This window comes from Pezoporus flaviventris, unplaced genomic scaffold (assembly GCF_033815535.1).
Source record: "Pezoporus flaviventris isolate CSIRO_AGI_PZ_B2104156 unplaced genomic scaffold, CSIRO_AGI_Pfla_v1 ptg000013l, whole genome shotgun sequence".
NCBI lineage: Eukaryota > Metazoa > Chordata > Aves > Psittaciformes > Psittacidae > Pezoporus > Pezoporus flaviventris.
The window spans coordinates 11,391,470-11,403,875 of NW_026892561.1; the positions used below are offsets into that span (position 1 = coordinate 11,391,470).

At 38.2% G+C, this 12,406-nt stretch overlaps 1 long non-coding RNA gene across 2 annotated transcripts in view; it reads left to right on the top strand.

The window, feature by feature from the left end:
• The window catches only part of LOC133268461 (uncharacterized), a 190,193-nt gene that overhangs the window by 131,121 nt on the left and 46,666 nt on the right, over window positions 1-12,406 (top strand). The window lies entirely within an intron of this gene.

The window sequence follows — 12,406 nt, forward strand, 5'->3', positions numbered from 1 at the left end:
ATTCACTCTTTACAGTTCTTAGGAAAATGAAAATTACTTCCAAATTCTTGTCATAATCCTTTACACCTATTCTGTATGTCTTGTACTCCTGCTTATTCATCCAAGTAAGGGAACAAAAGCTAGTGCTGCTCACTCACTTCCTTGTTCCAGCTGTCCAAAATAAAGGCTGTACACTGAGCCAGGCTATTTCCTCACATCCACTTCTTTATGTGTAACTGGGTAGAAAGAAGAAAGCACAATCCTGCCCTTTGTACCAGTGCTCTTCTCCCTTCCTCAGATAGGCCGTGCTCTTCTATATCTGATTAGGACAGCTAGCAAGCCAAATGAGGGGAAAAAGATTACTTGCACAACTGCAAGAATGAAGCTTTTTGGAGCAAAGGAAGGAAAAGTGAAGAATGATTTATTTCTTAGCAATGGAAAAGTTTCATTTCTGTGTCAATTACAGAACTAGAAATGACCACTGTAATATCCTACGTAACACAGGCTATAGACTGTCCCTGAACTGATCCCTCCTTAACTGCAACAATTTTTTCAGAAACCTGTGATCTTTTATTTTTAAAATTTCAGTCTTGGAAAATAAGCTGCTATTACACGTTATGCCTTATTCATGACTACACTGAAAAGTTCAATCTTGCTTTTAGGGTCTAGGGGACACATTTATACCCCTTAGGGGTACAGAGAACCTCTAATAAAGCAAATGCTTTTCCTTCACTGAGCAGAAGGAAAAAAGGAATGACTGGAAAAGGCCTTAGTGAATTGCACACGGTTCCAGAGAGGTCTCCAAGCTTCAGTAAGCAGAGCTGAGTAAAGCTGGGACAAGGTTGATCTAATGAGTGCATCATGACCCAATGAATCAATTGGTTGTTCCAGCTGTGTTTTGCCTCTGTAGCTTATCTGAACTGATTTGTTCTGCCAGTTTATTGGTACAACTGAGTGATTTTCAGAACCCATCCTTGTTGTTTAGACTCTCTAAAATTTCACCCTAATTATGTCATCTCTACAGTCATCTTTATAGTTTTACCCCCAGCATGACTGTGTTTAACCCCGTTTCTATTTTGCAAAGTGGTTAGGCCCCTGTTCATAGCAATTTGCATCACTGATTATAACACTGGAAAGTCTAAGTGAAAAACCAAGCTGTATTTTACTGAGGAGAGTACTTAACAAATCATGATCTTTTGAGTGCTGATAGTCTGCCTCTGTTCAAGAAATCTTCTGGCCAAGACACCCACAGTAGAATTAGCTTTCTTAAAGGGAAAGAATTTTAGAACGTTTCATCATAAACAGCAGTTTGGTGTGCCCTTGAGATATATGGAAATAGCAAGGTTGTATAACACAGAAAGGCCTTGCTGTGGGAATCCTTAAACTTGGGCTGAACTAACCTGTGAGTTCAGATGTAGATGCCAATCATTTGAGCTAACTATGCTGTATAAACATCCTGGGAATTAAACTACAAGTTCTAAGGCGCATCCCAGTCTTTTTCTGCAGGCTGCAATTTCCACTAACTCCCAGTAAAACTCTTAAGATATTGTTACAGTCACATGCATATTGAAAGCTAAACAAATTGATCTCTTTTTAAAAAAGCCAGACTGATAGCAATGTGTCATAAAAGATATAAAAGCAACTAAAATCTAAACTTAAGATGAAAATTAAAATGAATGCCATCATTGTTTTTTTGAAGTCCTTCCTGGGAAACCGAAGCAAAGAGATTTTTGAAGTTTGAGGGTCCAATGTTCTATTCTTGTTTCATACTCAGGCATTTTCTGGAAATTCACTGTGAGTCATCTTACATAATTTTAAAGGTTTTGATACCTCAGAACTAAATCAGCACATCATAAACTTCAGGATTGTCTTAAAACCTTGCAAAGGGTTTCTGTACCTTTTTAAGGGCTACTTACTGTGAACTGTGACCATCCCCATGCAATTAACTTTTCTTAGTATGTAAGAAATAGAGAATATTGAAGCAGAAATAGTTTTTTGATTCTTAATAAGTACAGCTCTAAAGATAATAGGATTATTTAAAATGGTAATTACTCTAATTTGCTCCAGTCTGATAAGAAGTAAAGTTAGGTATTGGTTCTTTCTCTTTCCCAGGAATAGCATCACTAAGTGTGTCTCTGTACTTTTAAGCATAAATATTTTGTTGTTAGGATTTGTAAAAGCACTGCTTTTTACAAGGGAAATGGTATCACTAATGTCTTGAGTTCACACAGAGTGAAGAAAAGGGAAGAAAAAGAAGATTAAATGATTGACTTTTCAAATCCTCCTTCAATGTCCAAAACTACCCAAGTCCAACTCACATTGACAGCCAGAGTCATTATTTAAATTCTATTAAAAATGTTTAAACTTAGATTTTTAAGGTAAACACCTGAACCCATGCTTAATCATTTGGAGAGGGAGAGAGAGGGGGACTGTGTACGTGATCTGACTGCCTAAATACCAAAATTTTCCAGCCTCCTTTAACTTAAAATCAGCACCATTAAAGGCAATCTGGTTTGGTGCTAGGATGTGGACTACATTTAAATTTTGTCCATGAGTTTGGACTTGGCTCCTTCAGCATACTCTTTTATTGCTTGAGCTCCTTGCAGCTTCCTAATATTGAAATATAATGAGTTGATGAGATAATAAAAATTCCAGTTAGGTAATTTTTTTTTAATTACCAGTTTTATTTGGTTTGATATGCAGTTCTGTCTTTTGGTTGTAGGAGGAGTTAGAGATCCATATCTATCACTCACTAACAACATTTTTGTTCAAGCATGATCAGTTGTTGCTGGCATTGTTTACATGCAAAAAAAAAGACTGCCTCATAAACTGGAGGAGGATGTTGCAGGTCATTGACATTCCTTTGAAACTTCAGAAACTTCATATTTTAAGAGCTGATTAACACAGAAATTAAAATCTTTTCTGTCTTTATCTGACAGATATACAAGTTTTTTTTGCCTCCCCCTGTATGACTGAGGGGATCCGTGTCAGTTATTGTAGGAGCACATGACATACCAACTGATGGTAATGAGAGAGGAGACAGATTTAAGGAAGGAAAGCCATTTAAGACTCTTTACCTATGAATGCTATTTTCACAAATGTATCAGCAATGTAAACTTCTCCATATTTCATGCTTTACGTATTTCAGCATTAGTCATTTCATCTCAAAAAAAAATAAATCATTGTTAAAGGTGCAGAGTAATTAATTTTTGACTTTTTAGAAGACAGCAAATAATTCTAATTGCATGATGAGTTTTTCTATGGTGGGAACGCTTATTTCCTGAAGTTGGATTTTGACTGACAAACTCATTTCATGTGAAAATATCACATAGCTATCAGGTGGTTAAAAGCTTTCAGCTGTTTCTAGCCTTGCCTGGATTTGAACCAGTGACCTAAAGGCAAAAAGCTTTGTATCTCATTAGCAAAACCCTCAGCTATGCTGGGCAGCCATTTGATTCAATTCAGTTCAATTTAAATGAAAAAATTTAGCTGTGATATAACACATAAGAAAAGCATTTTACCTTTAATTTTTGGGGAAGGGGAGCTAACATTGGTAGATAGAATGAGTTTCAAAAGGGAGATGATTTTAGAAAAATTAACATGTAGCCACTGCCATGACTGTTTATATGTTAGAAAGCTCCAATCTAAGCAGTGTTATTTCCTGCTGTGAATAAAGAAAAAGCAGAAAAAAACAACTTTGCTTCTTTGCTGTTCTAATGTATTTCTAATAATAAAGATCATTGTCTTTGAACTCTCCCGATCTCACTCTGCTCTCCTTTGCTAAAACTATTAAAATTATTAGAATTTCAAGCAGGGCTACAGTGTTAAAATGCTTTACTTTTCCCTGTATCGAAACAGAACAGGCTGGTTTTAAACATGGCCCACATCACAGTAATCCAGCCTAACTCTTCTATCAGACTGGCTAAATTTCTTCACCAGGTTTGCCCAAAACTGTGTTAAAAAACATAAATCACCAGATTAAATTTGTAGAGAATGCTGAAAGATGAATTCATGTATATACATGTGGTAGTACAAATGGACTCTTTTTATTATTTAACCTGAATGAAAGCAATAAATTTGAAACAGGTTTAACTGATGATATTGGTAATCCACAGCAGATTTCATGAATGTTGTTGCATGAACATTGGTTTTGTTGAGTAATCTCTCAGATTAAAGAAAGGACAGATAACCGAAACAGTCTGTTGAGATTCATATTGTTTTCCTGTTTAAGTTTTGCTCAGAATAAAAACTATAGTAGTCACTGCAATTTTTAGTCATTAATAAATAGAATATTTGTTTTAAATGCCTAGCAAATGTCTAAAAAGCCTATATTAATGCTCTCCAGAACAGACATTCTCAAGAGCAGAGAACCTTTTCATTGAAGTAATCTTAGCTCCATTTAAACGTGGAATTTAAATTCAGATTTGTAATTTTGGGGAGTCTTTACAGACTGTGTTAATTCCCCCCTTGGACTGTAGGGAACATGATTCTCCTATAATTTATTCTGTCCTATAATTTAGGAAGTCCTTTCCTGGCAATTATATGAAAGCAATATTTAGCTGCAGGGAACCGTTACAATGATTTGAATTTCCTAGATGAGATTTGAGCATAAGCAATTGTGGGTGTGTGCTGACACAGGCATCATTACTACCTTTGTCTCCATTTGATAATAATGGAACATGTAATACAGATACATGGCAACAATACGCTAATCAAGAATATTTCACCAGTGGGGAAAAATATACTGAAGAATGAATTATTATATCAACAATTTACTGAGATAACCAAGCCGGACTGAAACACTCAAACTGAAAACTTTGAAAAATAATGGTTAAGACTTGCCCTTGCTGAAATCTATGAAAATTGGAAGCAATATTTGCAATGACTGAAGTAGAGCCAGGAGTCTTCGGTGTCTTCTGAGGTTTAGGATCAGCCCTATGAAAGTTCATCTTAATAAGGAGCCGTTGTGACAATTCTACCCTTCTTTGTCATGTTTGGGTTTTTTAATGACATACATAATACCATGCTTCTGTTTTTGTATTTTAAGCAGCCCACTTGGCTATCTCATCTGAAAAGATAGGTTGTTATGTAATCTGTGAAAAAAGCAAGGCAGACTGATTGCTTAACAGCAAAGTGTACATGGATATGTTCAAATATTCATGCACACTGCAGGGAAATCAGGGAAAGCAACTGCAGACATGTTTGATGTATTGAGCTTTTAATAAGTATAGCATCACATATTTTATGTTACCTTAGAATAATGTTCTGCACAAGGTCATTCCCATGCTTCTCATCAAATGTCATTGATATATATATTTAACATGCTTGGTTATGTAGATACATGCTTATGAAAAATCATTTGACTTTATTTTTGGTATTTCCAGTACCAATTCAGCAATATATTTGTCTGCTTAATTTGAAATATCCATGTTGTCTCATCTAGAACAATGAGAATCCTCATATGGTTTAAGTTAGACAGGTGCTTAAATATCTTTATGAGCTCAGTGATAACTATGTAACTGTGGCACAATATCTCCAATGTCAATGACATTCCTTAAATTTTACTTGTCTGTCACTAGGAGTAAAATTTGCCCCATGCTGCTTTTTCTCCTGCTGTGTATGTTTTAATTCCTGAACCACACTCTCCACATTAAATATTTCTCTATGACAATTCCAGTAACATTTTCTAATCACAAAATAATATTTACCATCTTCCCCCATGTGGTTTTCAGAACAGAGGGAGCTGCTGCAGTTCTGTAGAGGTCATGAACCTGCTTGATGAAGCACAGATGAATATAAAGTATTCTACTGAGCTTAACAGGCTTTATTAATGTACAGATCCAATACACTTTTTTTTTTTTAATTCATCCAAAGGCTAAGGGACACATTTTTCAATTGTTATTTTGCATTTAGTTTTGTGAGATTTGTTTTGCGTGTTTTTAAAAGAGAAGTGTGATTAGAGATCTACAAATTACTTTCTGTTAATTATAGTCACTTCACCTTATAATGCTTTTGGACTTTTAAGGAAAGAAACAACTAGCCATATAATTTGAAATAGATTTGCAGAAAATTCCCTGCTTCTTGCCTCTAATCCATACATTGAATCTCAGTTTTGACTAAGACCCAAACTTTACACTTCTTTCTCTTTGAAAGGTCAAAAATAATTCTTTGAATATAATTTATTCCCTTATTTTCTCATCCTCCAGTAGGGCTCCATCAATAAACAGGAATATTTTCTCACGTTGCCAATGGGGAAAACATTTTCAAAAGGTCTAAGTCAGTTCATCTGGGCCTTAGTCATTTTCATACTTGATGTGTGACTAGTTTTTTAAGGGTACTTTGGAAACTAAAGATTTAGAGAAGTGATCACTGAGATTTTTCATAAATACATGTTGATTTCAGTGAAAGACAAATGTCTGAATTCAAGTAGACAGTTCTGTAAATTCTCATATTAAATGTATTTTTAAGCACGTAAGCCTTTGGCGCTGAAGTCTTTGGCGCACATTTCCTTTGCGATATAACTGCTGTTTGAGATGTTATCTTCTACTCTTTCCCCACTTCTGGAGATTGTTGCTCCCACTGGAGAGCAGGCAGGTTGGGACACACACCCACATCTCAGTCATGTCAGTAAGGAGTCTAAGGGCTTTAGTTTAAACTGCTGACCAAGATGCCTTGAATCTAGGCTCTGAAACTTTGCATTTAAGCAGCTCAGCACATATGCATTCCATTCTCCATGCTCAGCAGAGGGGCAAAGTAGACAGTAGGAGAAGGTATCTGGCAATTTTCTGCAATTGCATTTGCTGCAGCCTATTGGCAAATGCCCTTAGTCATCTGAATTCCCATTTTCAAAAAATATCCTGGGCATTCCTAAGGGATTGGCTCTTAATATATTTAGGTGCTGAAATTATAGCAGGTTGCTGCCAAGAAGTGGCATGTTACAGACCATACCCGCAACAACACAGCTGAATAGGCTTTCGCTGCCATTTCTCTCCTAGTGTTCAATCTTAGCAAGAAATGGAGCATTGGTTCCTGAAAAGTAGTAGTGAGATGCCCACTGAGCAACTTTGCAGATGCCAGCCCTGCCATCTGGCACAACCCCACACACTGCATGCCAGCAATATATCCCAGACACAAGCTGAAATGAATTGCATACAGCATTCCAGTGCTCCTTTCATTTACCAGTGGAGAAAAGACATGTGTGCCAATTATGATTAAGCTGTTGTTTCCATAATATAAAGGAGCCAGCCAAAACAGCAGGACTTCTGCTCTATAACCAGAGACATTTTCTGAAACTGAAGCTTCATCCACTCACCAGCTCCAGCAGTCCATTTTTCCGGTGCCCTGTTAGGGACAAACTGGAATTCATTTAGCTTGCCCCCACTGCCTTCTTATTTGTGCTGAATCTATTGCTAATAAGCATACTTAATTTCGGCATGTGAATGTTTCATTTCAGTGAAGTTTTTAGCTGCTTACACTTTAAATCTCTACTTGTGAACTCTTGGCATTGACATCTGGATACATTGCTTATAGGACCAGATCTTGAATTGCAGAAGGAGTTGGCACAGCTTGGGGATTTCAAGTCATCTTTATACTTCTTGATCTTGAAGTATTCTAATTACGAAGCATGTCAGACCTGTTCGTAGACTGCTCTGTGGCACCAAGGAGTAATTGCATCATCCTGAAGCCTGCATAGGAGCAAAGTCATCCCTCCCTCTAGCCATGTCATCTTTGCTAGTTGTAAGATTTAATAGCGAAGTAAAGAGGTTTTTTTTTCAAAGGTGGTTTTAGAAAAGGTTTTCATCAATGAAAAAATCTTCCTTTTTAAAAGAATGTCCAGCATTCATAACTGATGTTTGTTATGCTGCTATGTAGACTTCAAGAACGAAGTAGAAAGCAACTGCATCTTGTTGCATATAACCATTGCAAACAAAAACAATTACAACAACCTTGCCAGTCTGATGAGGAAGGCTTTAAATTATGTGGGCTAGGGTATGGGGAAACAACCTCGTTGTTAAGTGAGGGAACAGAGGTTGGGGTGGTCAGTATATAGGATAGGTTAATAGGAGGAGGGAAACCACCAGAAAGGCTGTATTCCACCCTGAGGGCCAACCTCAAAAGCCTGTGCACAAAAGCACACTGCCTGGGAAATAAACAGGAGGAGCTGGAGCTTGACACATGGTTGCAGAACCATGACATCTTCGGGATGATTAATGCAGTGGAATGGCTTGTAGGGCAGGACTGCAGCTAAGATGGATGGTACAGCTCTTTAGGAAAGACAGGCATGGAAGAAGGTGACGGGGGGGTGGCATTTACATGAAGGAGCAGTTCAAATCACTCTTCAAGGAGCATTTCTAAGGAAGATGTGGCAGGCTGGTTGAAGGAAGACTGCTTTGGGGAGCTGGTAGGTAGGGTCTCATGAGAACCAGTGTTGAAATACAAAGTTGCTCAGGAAAGCTGGCAGATCTCTAAGGACAGCCTCTCAAAGCACAACAGCACTTATTCCAAAACTCAAAAAAATGCGAACTATAAGGAGAACATCTCGGTTAAACAAGGATGACTGAAACTCATGACTGAACTCCAGTGGAAAAAGGACATATACAAAAGGAAGAAGATACTAAGCAGGAATGTAGAAGCCTTGCCTGGGCAAGCAGGGAAGGTGTTAAGAAAACCAAACCTCAGCTAGAATTAAAACTGGCAAGTGAAGCTAGAGTTGGACTTGGCAAGGGATATTAGAGTCAACAAGAAGAGCTTCTACAGCTGCATTAGCAGTAAACAAGGATAACATGGACTTGCTGCTAAAAGGATACTGCTAAATAGTCACAGCAAATGCAGATAAGGCTGTAATTCATTGCCCCACTCTTAACTGACAAAGCCTTCTGTGCTTCTGACTAGACATACAGGACTGAAAGAGAACAAAAACCACCAGCAGTGGGAGAGTTCTCTTGAGAAACCTTGGCCCACACCGGTCTGCAGGACCAGATGGAAGACAACCAGAGGTGCTGAGGTGAGGCAGCTTGTTGATGAACTGGCCTCTCTGTGGCCAGTGAACTGTCTTTTCTCCATTATCTTTGAGAGGTCATGGAAATCAGGAAGTCAGCAATGACTGGAGGGAGACAAAAGTCATATCAATCTTCAAGCATATCAAGAAAAACAACACGAGGAGCTATAGGGTGGTTGACCTTACTTCAGTCCCTGGGAAAATAATCAAGTGATCTTAGAAGCAATTTTGGGGCACATGAAGGAGAAGAAGGTGATTGGGAATAACCAACAGGAATTTAAAAATGTTAATCAAGTTTTACTAACCTGATTACCCTCTGTGATGAAATGAGTAGATCTGTAGGTGGGAGGGGGCAGAGCAAGTGTCTTTGACAGTGATCTTAGCAAGGGTTTAAAAACAACTTCCCATATATCCAAGTTGGGACATAATAGTTTAAATGAGTGAACTATTAGGGTGAAAAGAAACAGTTGGATCATCAGGCTCAAAAGGTTAAGGTCAAAAGCTCAAATAGCCCACGGTTACTACTCTGCTTAGAAAGTGTAATTCCTCTGTGACCTATACTGGCACTGTTTTATATCTTTACTGGTGACCTCGAGGAGGAGACATCATCAGATTTGCAGGCCAAGGAACTGGGAAAGCCTAGGAACCAGGACAGGGAGACCTAATTAATTTCAGCAAGAGCAAAGGTAAAGCCACGATTCTGGAAAGAAATTATGCTTCTGCATCAGTATAGGCAGTGGACTGCTACACAGCAGCTCTGAAAGGGAGCTGGGGATTTTGTTGGACAGTCTATACCAGGCTACAACAGAGTCATCAGTGTGTCATGGCAGTAATGAGGATTAATAGCGTAAAGGGAAGCATGACCAGTAGATCAAGGGAAGTGATTATTCCCCTTCAATTAGCATTTGCTAGACCAGTTTCGGTGCCTCCAGTACAAGACAGGCTTTGGAAAACTGGACTAAACCCAGTGAAGGGCCTATAGGATGACCAGAAACTGGAGAACTTGGCCTGTGAGGAGAGGCTGAGGGACTGGGCTTGTTCATCCTGGAGACGGGATGGCTCCAAGGGGACCTAACAGCAGCCCTCCAGTATCTACAATGATGTTATAGAAAATATGTAGCCAAGCTCTAGGGAGATGTACAAGAGGATCATGAGAGTTAACAGTCATAAGCTGGTATACAGAAGGTTTTGACTGGATGCGAGAATTATTTATTTTTGGTTTTTTTATGTTATGAAAATAATCAGGTTTTGGAGCATGCTTCCCAGAGAGGTTGTGGAATTCTCCAAGAAAACATACTGAAGCCTAAATTGCTTAAGTCTGAATTCTCAGTTGCTTGGTCTAAATTCATTTTTGAGACCACATTAAGCAGTAAGTTAGACTAAGTGACCCTGTCCCTTCCTTTCCCACCTGAATGTTTTTATGATTTTTGATTTTCAAAGGTTAGGCTTGAGAACTCAATGAAGCAAACTGTTAATCTTTACATGTTGCTGACTTGTAGGGCAGATCACCTGTAGAAAATCTGTGGGATCTGTTCCACTTTGCCTAAGTGCAAATACACAAGTGAGAAAAGAGGTAAAGAGAGAAATAAAAAAAATCAAAAGGCAATAATTTGGTGGTGTTTCAGCCTACCTGCTTCTCTGTGCTTAATCATTCAGCTACCACATGCTAATATTGCATTTCTTGACATCAAAGAAGAATTGATATATTTCCTTGACTTCTGAGGTGCTGAAGATTTTGCAGTAGCTCAGGAAGGAGAAGTTGTTTAGCCCAGGTGGTTCTGTAAGTGTGATGTGTTGGGAGAATTCAGTGTTAAATGATCCTCTGACTAGCACTTGCTCATACATGCACTATGATGAGGGGTAGGATTCAAATTAGTACATTGTCCTGGAATATAAATTATGTAAGAGCAAAGGCTGGCTCAGGTGCCGGATGGGTCAGATAGATTACACTTGATTAGCCACTTGGGTCAGGTATCCTGGTACAGATCCATTCTTAGCTGCAATACATATGAGTAGAAGTTGAATTCACAGTGGACTGGGGATCTTACATTGCGGCATCCTTGTTATTGTCAGTTTAATTCAAACCTGAAGCCTTGTATTATTGTGATTCATTGTATTTATGCTGGAAAACACAAGAGGGTGATTTAGCTTGCTGTTTGTGAAACTCTACTATTAGGAAAAAAACCCAGCTTTGTGGCTTGGAGCATTGTAACGTTCAGTAGTCCTTTACTATGCAGACCTTGAAACAACTAAGTTTAGGAGTAACAAGAGGGAGGAAAAAACACTATTGAAGTTGTTGCTTCACCCATATTCTTGAATTAAATGGCGAGTTAGGAGCTGCCAGCTGCTTTGTGTTGCTCCTTTCCGCAATTTCAGTTACGTGGGCATAAATCCATGAAATGTCCAAATGCTAGAGAAGTGTTTTATTTTCTACCAGCAGTTTCAGCTCCTACTTTTCCATTCTGTGACTGAACTAGCTATCTCACAGAGTTGGTGCACACAAGCAAGTATCTGAGGATTTAATTTTTAGGGGGAAATCCTGCCCTATCTTTGTATGTGGCGGAAGTAATAGAGATGCTAGGGAGAGCACAAAGGAAAACTGCTGTTCTAAAACCCACATCCAGGTGTTTTTTCTCAAGGCAATTTTGCACTTCAGAACAGCAGCAACTTTTACTGCTTTGGCATTCCTTTTTTTTTTTTTGGACATGTGCATCTGTCATGCAAAAGAAGTTCTGAGTTCTCAGGCTCATAAAGCTTTTAGAGATTTTGCCATCCATTAAATCTCTGCATAATAAGTGAGATGTAAGTGCTAAGTTTGGATCATGGCACCAAACATAACTGATAGTAGCCCTGCGGCTATCCACTGACTTTAGCTAAATTTAAAACTTTCATTCATAAATACAGATTAAAAGAGCATGCAGACTGTTATAGCATAGCTACAGTTCAGGCACTCGAATGTGTGCGCATGCATACACACCCAATTAAAAGGTAACCTCTAACTCAGGGAAGTTTTATACTCAGAAGGCTCTAAAGACTCACTGGCATAGTCCCTGAGATTGTAGAGCTGAGTATCTGCCATGGTGTTTCATCCAGCCACTCCAGGGGAATCTTAAATGCAGGCGGAAAATGTCTGCCTACACCTAGCATTCTGACTGCATCCACTACATGAAAATGAGGATATTCAGTCTTAAACAAAGCATTTTTTATTTTTATAAAGAAATCAAAACCAGTTGCAATTAAATAGCAAACAAAGGAAGAACTGGAATCCATAAAACATCAGGGGCAATATTTAAAGCAACAGAACTAAAATCAGTTTAGTATTTTCTGCTGTATTTATATACAAAGTGCACTTATTTTTAAAGTACCCTAACACTTAATTTTGCTTTCAGTTGTATTTTTTTATTTGGATTACATATGGTATTGTGATAG